Here is a 24,015-nt window from a genome sequence, read left to right as displayed (position 1 = left end):
AAATTGAGGTTTCATGCAAAGAGAGGGAAGTGCAGTTTTGTGGTCTAATACCCAAATTTCAACCGATAATTACTCATCACTCGGGTATTGGTTTCTAAAATTGATCATATGGCTAGGAAGCCCTTTATATTCTCTTTCCATTCATGTAACTAATTTCTTAACCTTTACTTCATTGATGATCAGAATTTCTCCCAAACTTGCTAACTTTTAGGTGAATTTTAGCAGTTTTATAGTCTTCTAGTAAAAATGCTCATAACTTTTCACTCGGTTGTCCGTTTTTGAAAGTTTTTATATAGACACGAGGCTCTCTTCAAGCTCTACGTACCTATATAATCATCTTTTGTACAATCTATATGGATTTAAAATTGCAATTCTCTGTGTATCTCTATTTTTATAGACTTTTGGCCATTATTTCTTCTTAATTAATAATGATTAATTCCTCTTAATCTCTTATAAAAAAGCAAATCCCATGTATCTTATCCTCTTGTAAGTGATTGCTATATTCTTTTACTTTAAGATGTTCTGTCCAAATTGTCCAATTCGAACGGATGAACCTTACCAACATTTCCCGTATGTTTCCGTTCACATAATCCTGAATCGAAGGATTTTCTTTCAACAAAGGATTGCCCTCTCGTTTGGAGCTGCAAGACTAGTAGAGATTCTTGCTTCTCCTGAGCCTTTCATCTTTCCTTCCATGAATTATGATCTCACCTTTGATGTGTTTATCTTTATCTTAACCTAGGGAGAGAAAGGGAGGTGAGGAGGCTGTGAGGTTTCATACAAGTGTGTTTTGATTCTAAGAAGTGACGGAAGTCAAAACCCCAACTTTGTGTCACAACACAACGAGATAGTCTTGGCAGTGACCTAGGTGGTGGCCAAATAGGCTGGTTGGCCCACCACCAACACCTAGCGATCACGATGGATGCTGCACTAGTAGTAGTAAAGACCATCATTATTGTTGCTTTAAAATTTTTACATCCGGATTTCCTTTGGTTCTGCCTCTATTGGGATTCCCCCTAATATGAACTTGATTGGGCGGTCTTGGGTATCCCTCGGCTCATAGGCCCTCTTCTGGCTACTCACCCAAGTATGCTCCAACCTTGTCCTTTCATCTGCCCGTCTAAACACGTCTATGGGATGAGCCTTCTAGTACTTTGCCTTAGTCCTTTTCAGTGTGTCTATGGCCATGCCGATGCAAAGGCATGGGGCTCTGTCTGTTCTGGAATGGTGGTTCTCTGGAATGGTGGCGTCCTCTTCAAAGACGGTTTGTTCGGGCTCTCTTGGCCCTCTTCTCCTGCCTCTAACTCGTGGTATGCCTAATTATTCTAACTTTGGCACCCCCTTTTCTATGCCTGCTAGGTGACTCCATTGGTGAGGGTCACTAGCAGTGTTGCTCTTTAAGTGAGCCATTACCTCCTCACCTGGATCCACGAGTCATAAAAGCCCATTGCTTTCTTGCATGGCTTTGGATCCGAGGGAGGGGCTTTGGCCTTGTCTAGTCGCCTACTATGGCCTAGGAGCTCCTCTAGCCCTGACTTGCCACCTTAGGCTCTCCCAACTGGCTCATGAATTTAGCAATGTCATCCCAGTTCGAAGGCCTCATGGCCTCATGGCATCCCAGTTCGAAGGCCTCATGGCATTTGCCTATTGTGCTGTCTAGACAAGATTTTGCATACATCTAAGGGTTGTCTCTTTCCAAACACTTTGGCTTTTCTGGCCCATTTCTTCTTATAGTTTCGTTACATGTCCTCCCTTGCCCTCTTTTCTCTTTTTGGCCAACTTTGGAAGTCTTGAAGAATTTTTTCCTTGTACTGCACTTCCTCAGCATGGGCTTTCTTCATAGCCTCCATCTGATCTACTTTTTTCCTAATGTCAGCATTAGCTGTTGTCAAAGAAACATTCAGCTCGTTTAAGCTAATCTTCGTGCTTTTGCCTCTGGTCACCCTTGTGGGTGTAGCTGCCTCCATTTCCTTTTTCAAAAGCCTTGATGGTCTTGCCACCTTGTTTTTGCTATTCTTTAAATTCTTCGATTAGTCTTCTATCTGGACTCTAAGAGCAGCCTCATCATTCACTTTCTCTTTCTAGTTTCTTCGTGGCTACCCATGCATGCTCCTTTAATTCATTTTTGAGGATGAGATCCATTGTTGATTCAGTCTATAAAATGATCACTTTCCCCTTCCCTTCTGGTTACGTTTCTGGTTGCGTGGCTAGCTTTTTCCCTTCTCCTTTCAAAATGGCAAATCTCTTTTTCCAGGTTTTAATTTCTTGCCAGCTACTCATTTTCCTTGTACATCTCCTCTTCTCTATTGGTGCCTCCTCCGCTAATGTCAGCTTCTTTGCTCACTCCACTAGTGGATGGTGCTTCCAAGGCCTCTGCTGGTTCTTGGCCTGTTGTTGAGGCCAGATCTAGATTTCCAGACCCTCCATTTGGATTTCCACCTCTTGATTGGTGGGGAGCTAACAATTTGCAGGAAGGTGTGGGTGCATGCATTTTTGCTCTTAGCTTTTCCAGATAAGCTCCCCACACCTCCTTAAGATCATCCACTGCATGACCTTCCCACTACTCCATTCTTTCTACATCTAGTTTGTACAATTCTAGGAATTCTTTTGTGTCCAAAACTGCCAATCTAGCTTCTACCTTCATTGGCTACTTTTTATCTTTATTGTTAGCCCTATTCTATATGTCTCTTATGATTTTGATGTGCTCTTCACGGATCAAGGAGACTTGTCCTTCCATTCTGGCTTGGTTTCAATGGCCCTATATAACTCATCTTGCATCTGCACAATCTCCTAGTCTTTCTTCGCCATCTTCTCCTTCATTTCCTCCATCTCCTTCTTCATTTCTTTATTGGCCTACTAGAGATCCTTGATGTTCTTTTGCATTTCATCCGGTCAGCTTGCTTCTGCCCTTCTCCTATGCAACTTTTCCTGTAGGGGTTCCTTTTGGCTCATCATCACCATCCTCTTGAGGGGGTTCCTTCTCCCCCTGTAGCTCCTACGACGGCAGGGGTTCCCTCTGGCTCATTATCATTCTCTTTGAGGATTGTAACTTTGTCACTTACTTTAGCCCATCATTCATGCATCGTTGAAGGTAATGTAGGGCTCCCTGCACCCATTCCATCTCAATGGTGTCTAGCAAACTTGCCTACGCTTTCAATGTTTAGGCAGACATGGGTGTAGAGAGTACTGCCTATGGAGGTTGCGTATCGAGATGTAGGTTGGTGGTGGAGGTAGCCTCCTGCTACTACTGCTTCTCCAGCCTCTAGGACAATACTGACATGCCTATGTCGGCCAAGTCCTCTTTCAGTTGTCGACTGCTTGTCGCTTCCATTGCCCCACTAGGCCCATCCTTGGCAATATTCCCCTTTTTTCTACTAGCCATTTTTTCCCCCCCGTCCCAAAGTGGCATGGTCCTGAGGCTTTCTAGAGGGCTTTGTACTTTCTGGATTTCCTCTGGTGCATTTTCCTTGGGGCCCTGCTTCTTATCTTTCTCATCTCTTAGTTGTGCCTTCCCTTTAAATAGAGCATCCACGTATGGGCCAATCTTTGTCTTTGTATTGGGCCTAGAGCTTTCCTATCTATTCTTTCAGGTTGTGATATAGAACTTCAGCCCAGGCCACGCTCATTCCAGCTTCAATGGCCTTCACCGTCCCAAAGGTTTTTCTGGACATGCAATATGGTTTGTGGGTGAGATTTATCATCTCCACCATAAAGCGCATATGCTTCTACCTATCTTCATCTATTGTGACCATTATTTTATATTCCTTGGCTATTCCCTCCAAACGGGTTGAATTCCTTGATTGAGTCGTCATCCTCTACCAACCTGATCTTCACTTCTCCCTCATCTGGCAAGTTGAACACCTTAGCCACAAAGGTTTTTTTGGACATGCAATATGGTTTGTGGGTGAGATTTATCATCTCCACCATAAAGCGCATAATATGCTTCTACCTATCTTCATCTACTGTGCCCATTATTTTATATTCCTTGGCTATTCCCTCCAAACAGGTTGAATTCCTTGATTGAGTCGTCATCCTCTACCAACCTGATCTTCACTTCTCCCTCATCTGGCAAGTTGAACACCTTAGCCACATATAGAGGACTAAATTCCTCTTCTCTCCTGAGGGTAGCATGATAATGTTTGATTTCTAGAGCTACTCCAAGTGCTCCCCAAATCTAAAATTGTGTTGGAGCTCCTCCTAGGACAGCTCCACGAATTGCGTCAGTCCCATCCTCTCCAGCCATTCCGCATGCTTATCTATCTCCTTATACAGGAGGGTGGACGAGAGATACTTAAATTACACCATCCTATAAGACAAGAGATAGCTAGGGTTGAGAGACAGAAGGTAAGGGTGACAACAACAACATAGTTTAGCAAAGAGAGTTTTGGAAGCACAACGCAATAAAGAGTTTTTCCACAATAGAGACATGCAAATTAGGCATTCGCCGCTGTGATAGAGATAGTGCTATGATTTCAAGATGTTGTCGTGGCGCACATCTCCCCTTGGTACAGCCATAACTACCTAATATCTCCATGATTCTCCCTAATTCTTTTAAAATTATGTCGATAAGTGCCTACTGCATGAGCGTCGCAAGGTCATTAATGGCCGGATTGAGGTGGGAGAAAGTGATGTGATGCCTCTCCCTTTCCAACCATGTATCCTTTTTCAGGGCGGCAACATTAATTTTCCCGCCACCTCATGCTATTGCCAATTGTCTCCTCGTTCTCTGTGCACACTGAGATCATATGTACATAGACAGTTCTTATTTTTATATTTTTTTCTGTTCCATTTTCATTCTCTCTAAAACCTTGTCCCACTTCTGATTCTTGATCCTGAATGGACTCAAATTCTACTTATTAGACATTCTTCAGATTTGGACACGCTTTTCCTTCTAGGGTTCCTTCTTATTCTAGCATCCGTCCATGATAAGGCTTCGGTCTATATCGGTTTACTAGTTTCTTTAGCCTTTCACCAAACTTGCTAGTTCAAAGGTTCTTGTTTCCATTTTCCTGGACAATTCTGAATGGACCTATCCATACCATCTTCAGATTTCCTGGGTGAGGTCCCATTCTTGATGAAAATAGCAGAATTGTTTCTCCTTATTTAAAGATCTTGAACTTTGTGTTTCCATCCACCTGGAGCTTTCTCCTCTTTTGTACAATCTTGTCCATCCACGCGCTATGTAGTCTCCTTTCATCCAGTCAAACGAGTTGCTCAATTTTGTACACTTCTGACTCATCTGGAGAGAGTCTTTTTTCCACGGCTATCGTGAGGCTTTGTGTGAGGAACTCCATGGGCACTACTACTTCCAGTCCATACACCATGCTGAATGGCCTAAGTCCCATTGCATTCTTGTAAGCTACTCTAAATGTCCTTAATGTTGAATGCGGCTTCGTGTCCTAGTCGGTCCTGTTTTCATTTATCATCTCTTGACCAGAATTCTTTTCAGGATTTGGTTGTGGATTCTGCCTTACCATTTACCTGCGAGTAGTAGACTATTGATTTCTTATGTATGATCATATGTTGCTCGGTCAGCTTCTTAATCACTTCATTGAGTAAGTGGCTTCCTTGATCACTGACTATCTCTATTGGGCATGTGAATCTTGTCATGATAGTTGTGTACATAAACTTTGCCAACTGACGATGCCTTGCAATCCTTCAGAGCCTTAACTTCTACCCATTTCATGCAATAATCTATAGCCACCACCAATATGTATATGTTCCCTATTCTTTGAGCTATTAGCTTCTACCCATTTTGTGCAGTATGTATCTGTAGACACTAGTATGTATCTATTTCTTATTCCTTAAGCTACTAGCTTGAATGGGCCTACAAAGTCCAGACCTCATTTTTCAAATGGCTCAAGTGGCATTATTGAGGTGTGAGGCATTCTTTCCATATCACTTGGTTGCCCTAGCCTTTGGCACATGTCGCACTCCTTTGCAAACTTGTGTGCATCTTTCAATGTTGTTGGCCATTATAATCCTGCTTGGAACACTTTTCATCCCGTGACTTCTCCGGAAAAGTGCCATCCACTTATCCCTTGATGTGCTTCTACTACCACAACCTATTGCTCATGCTCGAGAATGCATCTTCTTAGGATCTGGTCAATGCCCATCTTGTAAAGTTGACCTGCCACCACCATAAACAACTTTCTCCAGAGAGTCATCTTTTTCCTCTGACTTTGGACATATACTCTGAAAAAAGGACAAGTTGGAGAGGAACTGTAGCATCTCATCATACCAATTGGGTCTCTCTCCATCTATGATAAAGAATTGAGCATTTGGGACATCATCTTCCACCCCATCTAGATTTTCTCATAACTCTAGTTTGGACAAGAAATATGCCACTCCATGCTTGTTTCTTGGGGTGTGCTTTGATAGTGATGATAGCCTTTTGCTTGTATAGTAGACTGGTCAAAACCAATCCTCGTGTGACTCCTGCATCAAAGGACTTCCAATGGCAAAATCAGAAGCATCCACGAATACGTGGAACACTAGATCAAAATTTGGTTGTTGAAGAATTGATGCCGCTGGACAATATCTGCTTTAGATTCTTAAATGCCTCCTAAGAAGATCCTAAACAAACATATTCTACATCTTTCATGATCAGACTATATAGGGGTATTGCCACGTTCTCTAGGAAACTCATGAATCTACTATGCCATTTGATCAATCCTCCCAGGAATCTGGTAAGTTCCTTGGCGTTCTTGGGCGACTGCAGTTTTACAATAATCTCGACCTTAGCAGGATCTACTGCCAGTCCTTCTGTAGACATTATGTGCCCCAATAGAGGTCCACTTGTGACATCAAAGGCATACTTGGCTAGATTAAGGCTCAATATGGCTATTTAGCACTTCTCCAGACACATCATAAGGTGCTTTATGTGGTCTTTGTTTTTTCAAACACACTAAAATCATCCATGAAGACCCTCATGAAAGTGATTAAATATTCATAGAATATTTCTTGAACCATCCTTTGGAACATGGCTGGAGCATTCTTCAGCCCAAAAGTCATCAAATTGGAGGCAAAATCCCCCCATTCTAATATAAAGGCCATTTTTTCCTTATCCGTTGGAGCCATCTGCACCTAGTTGCACCTACTGAACCCATTCAAAAATGAGTATATCTCATGTCCTACCACCACATCTAGTAGAGAATCTATGAATGGTACCAAGAATGGATCCGATATGGTGGAGGAATTCAGTTTGTGGTAGTCTATATAGAATTTGAGCTTCCCATTCTTCTTCAAGACAATGACTATGGGTGATTGTTGAAATTACAGTAATGTGATGAGCTATGGTGGATCAAACACTAGAATCAACATCATTAACAAAGTGATTAGTAAATAATTAAGACATAATTAGTGAGTAATTAGCAAATAGCTTAATGTAGGCATGGATAATCAAAAACTAGCAAATTCTCATCAGGTCAATGTCTCAATTTATAGAGTTTACATCCAAGCATCTAATCCCACTGATTTCTCCTTGATTCACTCCACCTCTCCCAGAATATCTCCACCTCTTTTGCTTGATTCTCTCCACCTCTTCACTTTTCCCAGAATATCTCCACACTTCCTAAATCTTCTCATGCTACCCTTTATTCTCTCCCAGTAGATTCCTCTCACCTTTTCACAGGTTCTTTCACATCTACACATCCTCTTTTATAGCCTCTAACCAAGGGCTTGTTCCCGCACACACCATATTCACTTATATTTTCAACACCTCCCCTCAAGTGAATAATCTCTAGCACACCTGGACCCTATACCAAGTTTCCCTCTTATTGATAGCCCGCGACCAGTGCCTCAAGTCCCTAAACTCCATAGTCTTTGACACTCTCTCTCTCTCTATGTGTCCAAGGCTTCTATAAGTGCCCACGACCTTGACTAAAGTGCTCACACATACATCTACCACGTGGCCTACATCATTGGTGGCTCAGAGGTGGTTTTACTTTGTTGGGGCAGGTTACATTGGGTTGTGGGGTCTCTCTCTCTCTCTCTCTCTCTCTCTCTCTCTCTCTCTCTCTCTCTCTCTCTCTCAGAAAAGATGGTCCGACTCCACTTCCTTTGGAGCCTCCATCATGAAGTTTGTCGATGTCGTTCCTTCTCCACTGGGTTTGCTATAGCAGTCTCTTGCCATGTGTCCTGGCTTTCCACATTTGTGGGTGGCAAGTGAAGGTCCTTCCTCCTACTCTGCCTCTTCCTCGTCCTCGTCCTCGAGAGAATCCTCCCCGGGTGAAGAATGCTTTTCTTCTCCTGCTGTTGAGTCGAGCCATTTCTTCTCTTTGCCTCTGCTCTCTTGTTCTGGTAGAGCTGCTTCTATCTCGTGTAGCTTCAATTCAGGTACATTCTTTAGTGTTGCTACAATATTTTCATATTCACCTTTGTCCACACTCTTCAGAAGCACTGCTAGTGCCTCATCATCTTCTACCTTTTTGCCAATAGCTGCCAGCTCTGCTGCTGCTTAATGCTTTTATATCTGTTCAAGTGTGTGATTAAAGGTTCACTTTCCTTCATGTCCAATTTGTAGAATTGCATTAACAGATTTATCTTTGAATTTTTTACTTGTGTGCCAAATAATTTATTGAGTTCATCCCATGCATCTTTTGCCCATTGTATCCCTGTGATGTGATGAATGATTTCATCATTTAAACTGAGTGCAATAAGTCCCAATGCTTTTTCATTCCTGCTCTTCCACTCATTTCCCCCTCTCTCTGGACATTCATCTCTTCCCTCAACTAGCCCCCATAGATTTTTCCTCATGAGCAAAATACATGGTTTTTGTCTGCCATGTGTAAAATTGCTCCCCATTAAATTTGGCTATTTCTTGTGCTGTACTCATGAAATGATGTGAAGGGGGTCTTATCTCTTGATCCAATTTCAAGATTCAAGGGTAGTGTCTACCCTTTTACAACTCAATCTAGTGTTTAATCGATGATTACAACAAATTTATCAGCATAAAATCACCAAAAATTACATTAAATCAAGGGTAACCAATTTGTACGGAATGGTTGGAGTATCAAACCAACTCCGAATTGCAATCTGAAGTTGTAGGGATCTGTATATCAGATACCTAATGGTTAATTTGAACCCTCAATTGTACCAAAATACAGTGATTAGCATTGATTAATCATTGATTAATCAATGATTAATCATTGATTAATCATTGATTAGTAAATTAATCCACTATTTTGTGTGTAAAAAACAGAGTATGCGGGGAGTCCAGATCTGGTGCCTTAGACTTCAAATGAGCTCAAAACTTTTTAAAGCCATCAATAGCAACGAGTCTAGTAGAGGATTAAGCCAAGAAACACAAGATTTGACCAAATATTGAAAGCTTAATCTCTGTTTTACCAAAGTCACCTACAGATTTGATGAAGAGCTTGGATCTCACTGTAGACTTGATCAAATTGAATTCTAGTAGAGGATTAAGCCAAGAAACATAAGATTTGACCAAATATTGAAAGCTTAATCTCTGTTTTACCAAAGTCACCTACAGATTTGATGAAGAGCTTGGATCTCACTGTAGACTTGATCAAATTGAATTCTAACTTCACCAGCTTGTAGAGCATGCTTGAAAACACCTTGGGCTAAGAGGAATTAGAGCCATTGCAACTGAGTTGGAAGAAATCTCAAATCCCCTTCTGAAAAACGGTGCCTGTAAAACATGCTGCCGCGTCAGCGATTTACATCGATTCGCTTCAATTGCTTTGAGGTGCTTGTAGCCCCTTGAGTCTAGTTTAAGTACCTAAAAGGTCTTGGCCTAATTTTAAGTGTGCAAGGAGAATGAACTCCTCCACTAGCTGGGGATACAGAGATGAGTTGGAAAAAAGAGGGAAAATTATAATTAGCTCCTAATCCTAATTAGTAAAATGATTAGCAAGATAATGGGCTCACAAAATGATGGATTCTAGGCATGGCTCTGATACCATGTTGAAATTAGAGTAATGTGATGAGCTATGGTGGATCAAACACTAGAATCAACATCATTAATAAAGTGATTAGCAAATAATTAAGACGTAATAGTGAGTAATTAGCAAATAGCTTAATGTAGGCATGGATAATCAAAAACCAGCAAATTCTCATTAGGCCAATGCCTCAATTTATAGAGTTTACATCCAAGCATCTAATCCCACTGATTTCTCCTTGATTCACTCCACCTCTCCTAGAATATCTCCACCTCTTTGATTCACTCCACCTCTCCCAGAATATCTAAGCATCTAGAGTTTACATCCAAGCATCCAATCCCACTGATTTCTCCTTGATTTATAGAGTTTACATCCAATCATCTAATCCCACTGATTTCTCCTTGATTCACTCCACCTCTCCTTGATTCACTCCACCTCCTTGATTAACTCCACCTCTCCCAGAATATCTCCACCTCTTTTGCTTGATTCTCTCCACCTCTTCACTTTTCCCAGAATATCTCCCAGAATATCTCCACACTTCCTAAATCTTCTCATGCTATCCTTTATTCTCTCCTAGTAGATTCCTCTCACCTTTTCACAGGTTCTTTCACATTTACACATTATATCAATCTCCTCTTTGACCTGCTTGGTGCAGTTAGGGTTCATTCTATACTTGCTCTACATGATAGGAATTGTATCCTCCTTTAGGTTGATCTTGTGCTTGTAAAATCTAGGATCAATTCCTTTCATGTCATAGTAGTTCCATGCAAACAGATCCTTGTAGGATCTCAACAGCTCGAGGGGTCTTCCTTTGAATTCTTGATTTAGTTTTGCACTGACTCTGACTGTTATGGGCTCTTGATCATCTCCCAGGTTTACTTCCTCAAGCTCATCTTCTTTCTTCCTCATCTTCCTTTGTACTTTCTTCATTCATGAGCACCTCAAGATGAGCGACCAAGTGTTAAGCTAAGCATAAAACCTTGCACACAAGAGAGAGAAAGAAGAAGAGAAACAACCATGCAAGGGTCAAGTCAGAGATGTGCACTTAGCCAACTCTAATGAGGGTTAACTCTAATGAGAGTCAGAGATGTGCACTTAGCCAACTCTAATGAGGGTTAACTCCCCTTTGTGAGGCCGCTAGGGGATCACTCCACCACCACTTGTGTCACCCAAGTGGAGATTCACAAGCTAGGTGAAGAGCAAAGAAGGAGGGAGCTATAGAAATCTCAACCTTCACTCCATGCCAACATGCATGCAAGAGGCATGTTGATAGAGAGACAAGAGAGGGGAGAGGATAAGAGAAGCTAGATCATCACCATCCCTAGCATGCACACACAACAACAATCAAGCATGAACTCATCTACAACGCAAGCAAGCATCCACAAGCTCAAGAGTGTGTGTGTGTGTGTGTGTGTGTGTGTGTGTGTGAGAGAGAGAGAGAGAGAGAGAGAGAGAGAGAGAGAGAGAGAGAAACTCAATTGAGACTAATGGTATTGTCCCTTTTCATATTCCATAAAATGTCTTATATACAAGAGCCCTCATTTTACAATGGTCAGCTGTCCATTTACAATGCGGGGGCCCAAAACTAGTTTACTAGTTATATGTACATCCCTTTCTATGACCAACATTACATAAGCCGTAAGCTCGATTATAACTAGTTTACTAGTTATATGTACATCCCTTTCTATGACCAACATTACATAAGCCGTAAGCTCGATTATACCATATTCTTTTATCAATTAGCATTTACAATGCGGGGGCCCAAAACTAGTTTACTAGTTATATGTACATCCCTTTCCTATGACCAACATTACATCGATTATACCATATTCTTTTATCAATTAGCATTTTTTTGCAGTTACAAAAAGATAAGTTATAAGAAGTGTGGCCATGCTTAAAAAATAATGTTAATCGGAGTGGTTAACACACCAAGACTTCTGGATTGTATCTCTGTAGTACAATCTGCTCAATGTCCACCTCAAAGAGTGACAACAAATCTGGATTTTCTTTCAGGATCTGCTCTTCTTCATCATATTCTACCCCTTCTAAGTATTTTAGGCCTTCTACATGCAACAGTCAGCTAGCCAGATTTAACTTGTCTTTCCCTATAACTAAGATGCATACCTTCTTTTCCCCCTCCAGATTGTAATCATGTCTATATCCCAGTTGTGCGTGATTCTTCCACTTCTAGGCCATGGTCATCCCAATAGCATGGGATATGCACCCGCTATCTCAATCATCTTTAGGACTATGAACACGACAGTGAACATGCATCCTACCTGATGATTCCAACTGGTCGGACTCTTCTTTGATCAGCCATCCGGATTTGGGACGGAGCAAGCTACATATATGTGATTCCTAGTTTTTTGGCAAGGCTATCTGGTATTATATTTATTCATGATCCTCCATTTAGAATGACCCTTGACGATGTCTCCCCTCTAATCTTTATGGTCACCTCCTGGACTGTTTTCACATTCCTACACTCTGCGGGCTGAATTTTATGTTTCCTATATGGGCATCTATGCCAACTTGGCACTATGGCCTAGAGCAGCTTTTACCTATAATTGGGAACCTGATTTAGCATTTGATCCAATGTGATATTTAGCTTCATCTTATGGAGATCCTCCCACCACAGACAGGATTGCTCCTGCCTGGGCACACCCTGGCCTTTGTATACTCTTCCTTCTTCCTCCTTTGCTTCACTTTCTTTTGCCTGTCCTTCCCTTGTCAGTTTTCCTATCCGAGCTTGCTCCAGATTTCTTTCCATTTCCTTTTTTGGGACACTTCCACTGCTCTGGACTATAATGGGATCTAGTTGGCACTTCAGCATCGTTTCTTCAGTCGTTTTATTATTAGCTTCTTGCCTGCTACAATTTCTTCCCTCTTCTTAACCAGGCTTGTCCTTTCTGGATCCACGTCAGCATGCTCACTCAAGAGAAGGCTTTCCTACATTATCCTCACCATCCCTTGTGCACTTTGCACCAACTTGGTGATTTTCTCTTGAACCCTATGTTGCCTTGCCTACTGTTCTGGATTTTGCTTCTGTTCCAACTCGGAATTCTTACCTGTCACCGTCCTGATGACAAGTCCTTGCAATCTTGTCACAGCCATCACCACTAGTGGATTTTCTTGTTGTTTTCTTGCCCATGGGCCACTTTTACCATATTCACTGTTTCAGAACCTTAAAAAATGGGTTCATTTGTAGCAATTTGAGATGTGCTCTGTCCTGCACACTCAATTGGATTCAAAACTATGTCTCTCCAGTTCTTCCCATACATCTTGTTCACACAAATCCTAAAAGCACCTTTCACACAAGCATCACAAAATCAAGATAGTGACCTTGTTCTTAATTGAGTACTACCAACTTCATTATACTATTCAATGATCTAGAGCCTTGAATTGCTCACACAGTCCTAGCTTCTAGACCAGTCAAGATCACCCAATTTTATCTCCCAAAAGAATCACAAAACTTCCTTCTTTCTAAGGCTAATTGTGAGTGCTATGCCACTAAGCGTATCCTTCAAGAAAGCCACTACATCAGCTGCATTTTTCAACCTCACCCCACCTTGCCCCATCATGTTCCATGACTAGAGCCAAAGTAATTCCAAGATCTACATTAGTGAGACCATTTTACCTTGCAACAAAATAAGATGGTCTCTTTGTCTTGAACTGTGTTGCACACCCATCTGACCACACCCAATGCTTATTGAATGTCAAGCCTTGTTCTTGTACCACTTTGCATGCAACAAAAAACAATGTTGCACGAAGAGCGTGTCATGATTTTTATCATTTGTAATAGTGCATCTCTTTCATCAAGGTTTCCTCTACATCCCCTGAAAAGATGCAGGGGGGAAGAGAGCTTGAGCTCTTGCAAGCACACACACACTCACAAAACCCTAATAGAGAACACACAAGGATGAGCTAGCACCATAACTATGCCAGTCTCTAGAATGGCTGTCACACAGCCTGTCATCCCACTAGCCGCATATCACCCATGATCTCACCAACCATGCCGGTGGTGTAAGTGTGGGGCCTATCCCCCAAGCGGGTCATCAGTGTGTCCACCGCCTCACTAGACGAGCTCGATATCTCAACACTCCCCCTCGAGCTCAACTCCATCTCATGTACACCAACAAGTGAAGCCCTGAATCTGCGGAGCTTCTCTGTACCCAATGCTTTGGTGAAGATGTCAGCTACCTGATCCTGTGTGCTAACATAAACAAGGTCAAGGTCTCCTGCCAAGACCTTCTCTCTAACAAAATGGTAGTGGACCTCTATATGCTTCGTGCGAGCATGAAAAACTGGGTTCCTGGCCAACTGTATACTGCTAATGTTGTCACAAAAAATGACAACTTGTTTATCCACTGATAGACCCAAATCTGCAAGTAGCTTTCTCAACCAAGCTACCTCACATGCTGCCATAGCAGCTCCTCTATACTCGGCCTCTGTACTAGATAGAGCAACCATAGGCTGCTTCTTGCTGCTCCAAGTCACAGCAGCACTCCCCAAAGATAACATGTAGCCACTGGTAGATCTTCTATCTGAGATACTACCAGCCCAATCAGCATCTGTGTACCCATGTACACATGTCTCTGTCCCAGTCTCATAGAATAGTCCATAATGCAAAGTAGACCTCACATATCTCAGTATGCGTCTCAATGCATCCAAATGTGGGTTTCGTGGAACCTGCATAAACTGACTCACCAACCCAACAGCATAGCTCAAATCTGGTCTGGTGATCGTCATATAGATCAAGCTTCCTACTATACGCCTATACATAGTAGGATCCTCCAAAATCTCTCCTGAATCTGCACTCAACTTGCCATTCTGATCCGGTGGCACGAAAATAGGCTTACAGCCTATCGTACCATACTTGGACAACATGTCCAAGCCATACTATCTCTGCAGTAATCCAATACCATGTGGTGACCTAATCACCTCAATGCCCAAGAAATATCTGAGCTCTCCCAGATCCTTCATCTCAAACTTCTGTCTAAGCAAGATCTTTACATCAAATATCTCTGCATCATGGTCCCCCGTAATGATCAAGTCATCTACATAGATGACAACAAGCACAACTACTCTATCACCATCTCACATACAGCGAGAAATCTGCATTGGCTACATGAAAGCCAATAGTGACAAGATATTCAGAAATCTTGTCCATGCTCTTGGTGCTTGTTTTACGCCATACAAGGCTTTCTTCAACTTGCAAACATGCTCGGGGTGACCCACATCCTCATAACCAGGTGGCTGCAACATATACACCTCTTCTTACAAATCCCCATGCAAGAATGCATTCTTTACATCCATCTGATGTAAAGACCATTGCTTTGATGCAGCATGTAAACTGTCTCCGAATACCATTCTTCTTCAAAAATTCAGAGAACTCATTGGAGAAGTACTCTCCCCCTCCATCATGACCTTAGGCATTTTACATACTTCCCTGTTTGCTTTTCAACCAAAACTCTGAAATTCTGCAAGTAAGAAAGCACCTCACTCTTCTCCTTCATGAAATATACCCACACTTTCCTCGTGTGGTCATCAATGAATGTCACATAATACCTGTAGCCTCCCATAGACATGGTCTTTGTAGGATCCCATACATCTGAATGCACAACATCTAGTGCATTTCTGCTCACATATCTGTTATGTGGAAATACATGCTTTGTTTGCTTTTCAAATTGGCATGCTTCACATATTCTCTGCATACCTTCCACTTTAAACTTTGGCAGCCCTGTCACAATTCCTTTAGTCTGCACATAGACTTCATTCTCTGCACATTCACATGTCCAATTCTTTTATGCCAACAAATGTCTGTGTCTGCAACAATTCCTAAACCATTTGCAAACATCGCAGCACTCATTTCAGGCATGTCTACATTCAACGTAAACATTCTGCCCACTCTGTTGCCTTTTGCAACCAACCTGCACTTGTCTTTAAAGTCTTCAACATAACAACCATCAGGGTTAAACCGAACCTGCAAACCCTGCTCAATCATCTGGCCAACTGAAACCAAATTCTTTGTTATGTTTGGAACGTGAAGTATATCTGCAAGGTACTTCACTTTGCCATCCTGCATAGACAATGGCACATCTCCAACATGGGCAATTGGATGAGCAGTGTCATCCCCTGTTTCCACAAAACCTAGTCTTTCAAGGTTTTTCATCTCCTTGAACCACTCCCTATGACTTGTCATGTGGTTCAAAGCACCTGAATCCACATACCATACATCATCTTTTTGTGCTGCTTCAACATTTTTAGACATGGCATTCACGACATGCTGCATAACAAACAACCTTTCATTATCCTCATTGTTTTTGCTTGAGGATGCATAGTTGTTATGCTGCACTTTCCCATTTTGCATGTCAGCCTGCTTCTTATAACATTCTGCCTGCACATGTCCAGGCTTACCACAATAAAAGCATTCACGTGCATCATTATATTACCTTTGCCAATTTCCACGTCCTCTTTGACTCCCCCTGCCTCTGAATTTGCCTCTTTCACCTGTGTGTTATTGATGTTGTTGTTGTGTATTCTGGGACTGCTGCTGCTTGCTGCTTGCTCTGCTGCTGGCCATAATTCTGATTACCTGTTCGGCCACCTCCTTGACCACGTCCACGGTCTCCTCTACCTCGTCCTCTACCTGAACTTGTGTAGAAGGCCTGTTGCTTTGAACTGTTTTTGTTTTGTGAAGATTGTTGGTCTTCACCCAAGCTCTTCTCTTCTATAATTAGCATAGACACCAAATCTGTAAAGTTGGGAATGTTTTTCCGAGTTTGAATAAACGTCTTGAATGCCTTGTGTTGTGACCCGAGACCACGTAGACAGACTTCCACCTTATCATCATCATCATTTACTAACACACCAATAGATGCAAGGGATTCCACAATACCCTTTATCTTCAATGTATAGTCATTCACAGACATGCTCTTTTTCTCCACATTATGAAGTTCATTCTTTAACTGTATCTTACGTGCCTTGGTATTTGTTTCATAGAGTTTTACCAAGGTGTCCCACGCCTCCTTGGGAGACTTGGCATCCTGAATGTGCCCAATCATGGTGTCTTGTATACTAATGGAGAGCCAATACATAACTTTCTTGGCTCCTTGGTTCCAGTATTTAAACTCTTTCACATCTACAGTAGTCGGATTTATGTCCGGTATCTCTGGTGCCTCTTCATGCTCACCTTCTATGTAGTCCCAATAGCCCTTTCCCATCAAGAAATTCGTCAACCTGAACCTCCAAGCATGGAAGTTATTCTTATCAAGCTCCTCAGCCACAATTTGTGTTATGCCATCATTTGACATCTTGCCAGACACACAATTTTACCAGAGATAGCACTCTGGTTTGTCCTGCACGAACTGCTATATTTCTGCAGCGGTACTATAGTACTCTCAAATGTCACAACCAGTGACTTCAATATGCATACATACACTCAATGGCAACTATTGACCTCTTTGCAGCACCCACAGTGTCTGCACAGCCAATCTGTCTTCCTGCAGTTCTTAAAACAGATTTCTGTAGAGAATCGATGACTTACCCGCCGCAGTGCTCGAAATCACCTGCTTTTTGAAAAACGGAGGTCAAGACGCGCCCGAAACGCATTTTTGGCCCAAAAAACTTAGTCCAATAGGACAGTATAGTTGCCCTATAGCTTTACTCCTGCGAAGAAAGCTCCTCAATCAGAGATCGTTTGTCGGTGCCTCCCGTAGAGCTCCCGACAAGGGTGTAGTCACCAACACAAATAGGGAAGAGTAGTTGAAGCTCTTACCCTTGTACCGCTTCCTGTGGTTCTTTTGCTTGCAGCTCAGCCCTTAGCATGAACCAGGCTCTGATACCATGAAAAGATGCAGGGGGGAAGAGAGCTTGAGCTCTTGCAAGCACACACACACTCACAAAACCCTAATAGAGAACACACAAGGTGAGAGGCTGAAAATCTTCTTCTTCTTCACTCAACACTCAACACACCATATACCATGATAAGAGTACTCAACCAATACATACGAGGGTTCTCTATAGTGTGAACCCAACTAAATGAGCTGACGCTATAACTATGCCAGTCTCTAGAATGGCTGTCACACAGCCTATCATCCCACTGGCCGCATATCACCCATGATCTCACCAACCATGCCAGTGGTGTAAGTGTGGGGCCTATCCCCCAGGCCGGTCATCAGTGTCCACTGCCTCACTAGACGAGCTCGGTATCTCAACATCCCCATCTCCACTCTTGCCTTCAATGGTGGCTTCGGTTACACGGTGGTGGTAAGTGATGTGTGCCAAGATGGTATAGTGGTCGTTATACCAATGCATCAATTGGAGCTTGTTCTACTAATTAAATGTGTAGTTTTCAGCAAAATCCAATACAGACACGAGATTACATCTTCCAGGGAATTCTTCAAGCATTCTTTGAATTGATATGCTTACCATTTATATATAAGATTGTGCTTGATGAAATGTGCAGTATGGTTCTTTAGAATCTTCAAAAGCTCATCATTAATACTTCTTTGCGAGATAAAACCTTCCTCTTCAAGTCCTTCTCTTGTTCATTGCAAACCTCCTTTACCTGCTTGTTGATGTTGTCATGTCCTTCTTTGTTGTAGCCATCCTTTCCCTGTTTGCTCGTGCTTTCCTTTCCCTTGGGGCTACTATTGTCCTTTCCTTTCTTGCTGCTACCAACCTTGCTCTTTTTTCTTCAATTACTTCCCTTTTTGCTACCATCCTTTCCCTTCTTGCTGCTACTAACAACATCACCATTACCTTCTTTGCTAGTCCCATTTTTTACCACATTCTTATCTTTTAGAATTGATGTTCCCTTCTTTTTAATAGTCATAACAATATCCTCAAACACTTCAACATGGATGACTCTTTATATGCTTGTTGCTTTCAAGAGGGCACATAAAATGTTTCTTGTATGGCCCGCATGCCGTGCATTCACCCATAAGGAATTTCAATCGATGATACTTTGAATTCTCTTCTTTGGGACAAACACAAGATTCCCACAATGTTGTCACACTTGTGAAGACATGCTCACAAGCCCCACAATTTTCTATCTCCACATTAAATATACTTAAGCTAAATGTATAGGTGTATGATGATCCATGAAGTCCAACTATAGAAGATCGTACCCGATTCAAGGGATCCTTGTAGAGTGGATCGTCTACATGTGTTGTATGCAACAAGTGTTTGTATCTTTCAACTTACAAATAAAGAATGGTTTTAGCTTCTCAAAAGTCCATTGTCCAATATCTAAATTAGGATTTACCTTTTTGAACCTCAAGAAAAAATATATCTGTAGATTCAAAGCCAAAGGTAGTGTGTTAAAACAAGCAATTATTAACAAATTACAGTTTTTTATCTCACAAAGAAAACATTAGCACCACATAATGTACTTCTTAAAACACCTAATAATACATGTGTCATGAAAGAGCATAGCTTGCATGCCAAGAACACCACAAAAATACATCCACCATCTAGGTATGGTGGAAACCACATGACAATATGGTTCAACTACATGATAGTATGCTTTGTAGCACACCATGTGGTGATTTTAAGCATAAACTAAGACTATCTAATGCTTGAAAACATGTACAGTGTCACATGCAACTTACAAAACAGGTGATTTCAATCACATGATATGTGATTATAAGCATATAGATTGTGATTTCTAGCATATAAATGCAAAAAGTGAGCATCATGTGTTTGATTTGTGCTTTGTAGGTTATATCTATGCTTTCAAAGCATAGATTATGGTTTAAAGCTTCTTAAATGTGCTTTCAAGTACACTAACAGTTTATATTGTGTTTGGGTTATTCTTAAAAGGAAAACAGGTGATCTTTCAAGCATAAAGAAGGCTCCCTGTGTACATTCATTATGTTATACATAATTTCAAGAAATAGGGAAGGGCTCATGTGGTATATTTATGCTTTCAAACTGTCAATGATTTGAAGCACAAAGGATGTAATACAAGTGTTGAGAGGTTGTACCTAGATGTGCTTCTTCCATGTTTTGTAGACTCTATAGCTCATTCGTTATTTGTTATAAAGCATGTTTTATGTGGTAAAGAGCATATATTCTTTACTAAAGAGAATAGTAAAGCACATTAAATACATACTTGGTGCATAAGTACATGCAATGAAAGTGTAGTAAGAAGCCACTCATATAGTAGAACATATGTTAGTAATTATGTTGATTACCTTAAATCTTACCTATGAGTCATCAATAAAATGGATAGGGTGCTCCAACATATGCCCTTCTTCTAATTTGTTAGCGAAAAATGTCTTTCTTATTTGGTGACACACGAGTTTGCTCTATCCAACAGCCAACCACCAAATCCTTTACAGCATCTAGCTTGCTTGAATTTGGATGTCGTTTGCACAACTACAAGTCACTTACACCATCACATAATAGTCTATTTTGGACTTTGTAAAGGGTTTGAGGCTAATAATCTAGACACGTGAGTGATGGTAAGATCATCCCTTGATGACAATGCACTAACTAAATAAGTTAGTGCGCTTCTCTTGACAAATAATTTATCTCGCCAAATTTTGGATTCTATAGCGATTGTATTGATTCCTTAAGTGCCATAGGCAATTTTTCCTTTGCATGCTGCCTCCTACACAAATCTTGAAATACATGGGTAACACAACACTTGCATAATCTTAGACCCTATCTTCTTCCCAAATCTCTTCAAGTCTCTTACTAAGCTACAAATAATCTTGTCAGCAAACAAGTTTTACCTTCTTAGTACTCTCATTGAATTCGGGCTCCAATTGAAGTTTTCTTTTCCTCTTCTCCCTTTGTTCCCTTCTCCTACCTGCTTCTTTTTTAAGAAGCCAAGCTTGATTAGGCTTAAGGTGGATCAAAGCATATGAGGGACATGATTAAGCATATTGATTAGGATAATACAAAGAGTGATTAAGCTAATATCAAAACAATGACAAGTGATTAATCACAAACCCACATAATCTCATTGCATTAGCATGATCCAAGTACATGCTTATATAGCTCTGATGGAGCTCCCAACTCACAAGATGTGTGCACCCTAGTGCCAACCATGTGTCCATAAATGCTCACACTACATGTGCCCCCTTTCACTTTCCATGTGCTACCTTTCTGACCTTTGACTTCACCTTTTAAAAATTACCAAACAAATCAACCTTTGCCAATTTACCCTTAGTCTATTCCTTTTCTAATGTGCATGCTCCTCCCCTTTCTCTATTCATGTTACACCCTCACACATTGCATTTCTCAACACCTCCCCTAAATGTAATGAGGGTCTAACAACTTACATGTATTGACCTGACCTACACTCCATACTCAAATGGTTGGAGAGCGGTCTGTCGAGGTTTCTCTATGAGCTACACTACTGGCTTTGTCTTGACACTTTACACACTGGGAGAGTGGGGTTGCAACTAGGGGTTAGGATCCATGCTCCTCATATCATCTAAAAGAGATGGTCGGTGTTGCCTCCATCATGTGAGGCCACATCAGTGTCTTCTTTCTTTGACATTACATTGGCTGCTTTGGCTCTCTTTTTGTGCCAGTAATCCTTTGCTATGTGACAATCTTGCCACAATGATGATAGGTTATCTTTGTCCTTGGTCCTTGTCCTCTTGTTGAGAATAGTGCTTTCTCTTCACTCGATGTAGCTTGAACTGTCTTCCCTCAAATTTTCTTCTCTTCTTCTATGAGTGTTGCTTCCACTCCTGCAATGGTTGGATCTGGGAAGTTCTTCAAGGTAGCCACTAAAAGAGCCCATAATCCTTAAGTGTCATGATTTTTACAATATGGCTATGGCATCCTCTTCTTCTATTGATGCCCTAATAACCAGCCAATTATTGAGTTATAATCTTCATTTGTTAAGGTGTGTTGAAAGTGATTCACTATCCTTAATGTCCAAGCCAAAGAATTATATTTTTAAGCTTATTTTTTAATTCTTTTACTTTTTCCAAAATAATTTCTCTAGCTCATCCCAAGCACCCTTAGATGTATCTTGTGATGCAATATGATGGATAAATCCATCTCCCAATCCTAATGCAACGATAGCTATTCCCTTTTCATCTTGGCTTAGCCATTTGTTCTTTTCATCCCTTTCATCGTCCAAACATTTTTCCCTTCTATTTACAATGCCCCATAGCCCATCCTTCATTAACATGAATTTGATTTTGACTTGCCATGTGTGGAAGGACTCTCCTTTGAACTTATCAATCATCACAAATGAAGTAGTCATTTTAAGGTTGAGAGGGTCTTAACACTTACTACTCAAGTTCAGTGTCTAATCTCAATACAAGAGAGATTTGAATGCAAGTACCCACTTCTTGATGCAAGAATTCATTTCAATTTTCCAATTTTACCTTCAATTATCCCCAATTACTAATTATAACTTAATGATAAGATTAGTGTCCAAAACTATGATTAGCAAGCTTGTGAACTTAGAGCCTTTACTTGAGCATGTAAAGACACTTCTTCATGGGTTTTTTTTTGCATATATTAAAGGAGCTTGATGAGTAGAATAGGTAGATGAAAACATTTCACCTTGATTTAAGGTAAAATCCATGCTAGATGGCTGCAAATTGCAACTGTTCTTCCTCTTGTTGTGGAGTGATTTCTTGGTGAAATTCAACGACATTCGGCTTGTGGTGTCCTTAGGGTATGCACTAAGTGCCCACAAAAGGGCTTGGCCCAATTCGGAGTGTTGGAGAACGATTCAAAGAGGCGGACTGTTGAAATTTGCAAAAATCGGGCTGCCAGTGAAATTGATTCATCCCTTCGATGAATAGCTTAGCCTAATGTGACCAAGATGCCCACAAGATATTGTGTCAAATGATTAAGTGTGTAAGGAGCATTAGCCACTCCAAGATCTAGTGATCTAGGGGAGAAAAGGATAATGTGAGATTAGTGATCTTTAATCAAGATTAATGAACCCTATTTTAGCTACTGGCTTGAGATGAGATGAGATGAGTGAAGAGGCATGGCTCTGATACCATGTTAAGAAACCAAGTTTGATTAGGCTCAAGGTAGATCAAATCATATGAGGGACATGATTAAGCATATTGATTAAGATAATATAGAGAGTGATTAAGCTAATATTAAAACAATGACAACAAGTGATAATACAAAGAGTGATTAAGCTAATATCAAAACAATGACAAGTGATTAATCACAAACCCACATAATATCATTACATTAGCTTGATCCAAGTACATGCTTATATATATCTCATGGAGGTCCCAACTCATAAGATATGTGCACCCTAGTGCAAACCATGTGTCCATAAATTCTCACACTACATGTTCCCCCTTGCACTTTCCATGTGCTACCGTTTTGACCTTTGACTTCACCTTTTACAAATGACCAAACAAATCAACCTTTACCAATTTACCCTTAGTCTATTCCTTTTCTAATGTGCATGCTCGTCCCCTTGCTCTTCATGTTGCACCCTCACACATTGTATTTCTCAACATTCACATGCCCTTATGACCTCCCTTTGAGGTGAGCTAAATGGTAAGAGTGAGGCAACAATGCTAGCCCTCATCGTCGTATGCATGCTACACCTAACCTAATCACTATTAGGATCAATATGTACCCCTTCCAAACCTTGCAAAGTTGAATGTAAGGTGTTGATGCTCACTCCAACTTTAAGCTCCTATATTTTTTGTATCCTTGAACCCATGGAGAGATAAACTCCATCAACATCTTCCTTTTATAATACTAGCATGTCTATGTGCTGCATCTTCCTCTTATAATACTAGCATGTCTATGTGCTTCTTTGTGTGTGTGAGAGAGAGAGATAAAGAGAGAAAGAGAAGGGGTTCACGATGGTTACAGCAAAGAGAGGAGGGGGATTGTAACAACCCACATCCCCAAAGGTTTATTTAAAATTGAAGCTTTATCTTTCATTTAAAAATCACTTTTGGCTCTAAGGCTCTAAAACTACCAATGCTTTATGTGCACTTAATCAACCACGAACACACTGATTTTTTTTGACACCAATTCTCGCTTTCACCTTGAGTTCATGTGTTGCTATGAGTTTGAGGAAGTAGTCTTCTTCTAGAATTGATGATAATAAAGTGGCACCACATGGCAAGGTTTGACACAACCGGATGCGATT

Source organism: Cibotium barometz, chromosome 24 (assembly GCF_041138505.1).
Source record: "Cibotium barometz isolate CiBa-2024 chromosome 24, ASM4113850v1, whole genome shotgun sequence".
In the NCBI taxonomy this organism is placed as follows: Eukaryota; Viridiplantae; Streptophyta; class Polypodiopsida; order Cyatheales; family Cibotiaceae; genus Cibotium; species Cibotium barometz.
The sequence above is the reverse complement of the archived record's forward strand: the minus strand, read 5'-3'. Positions refer to the sequence as shown.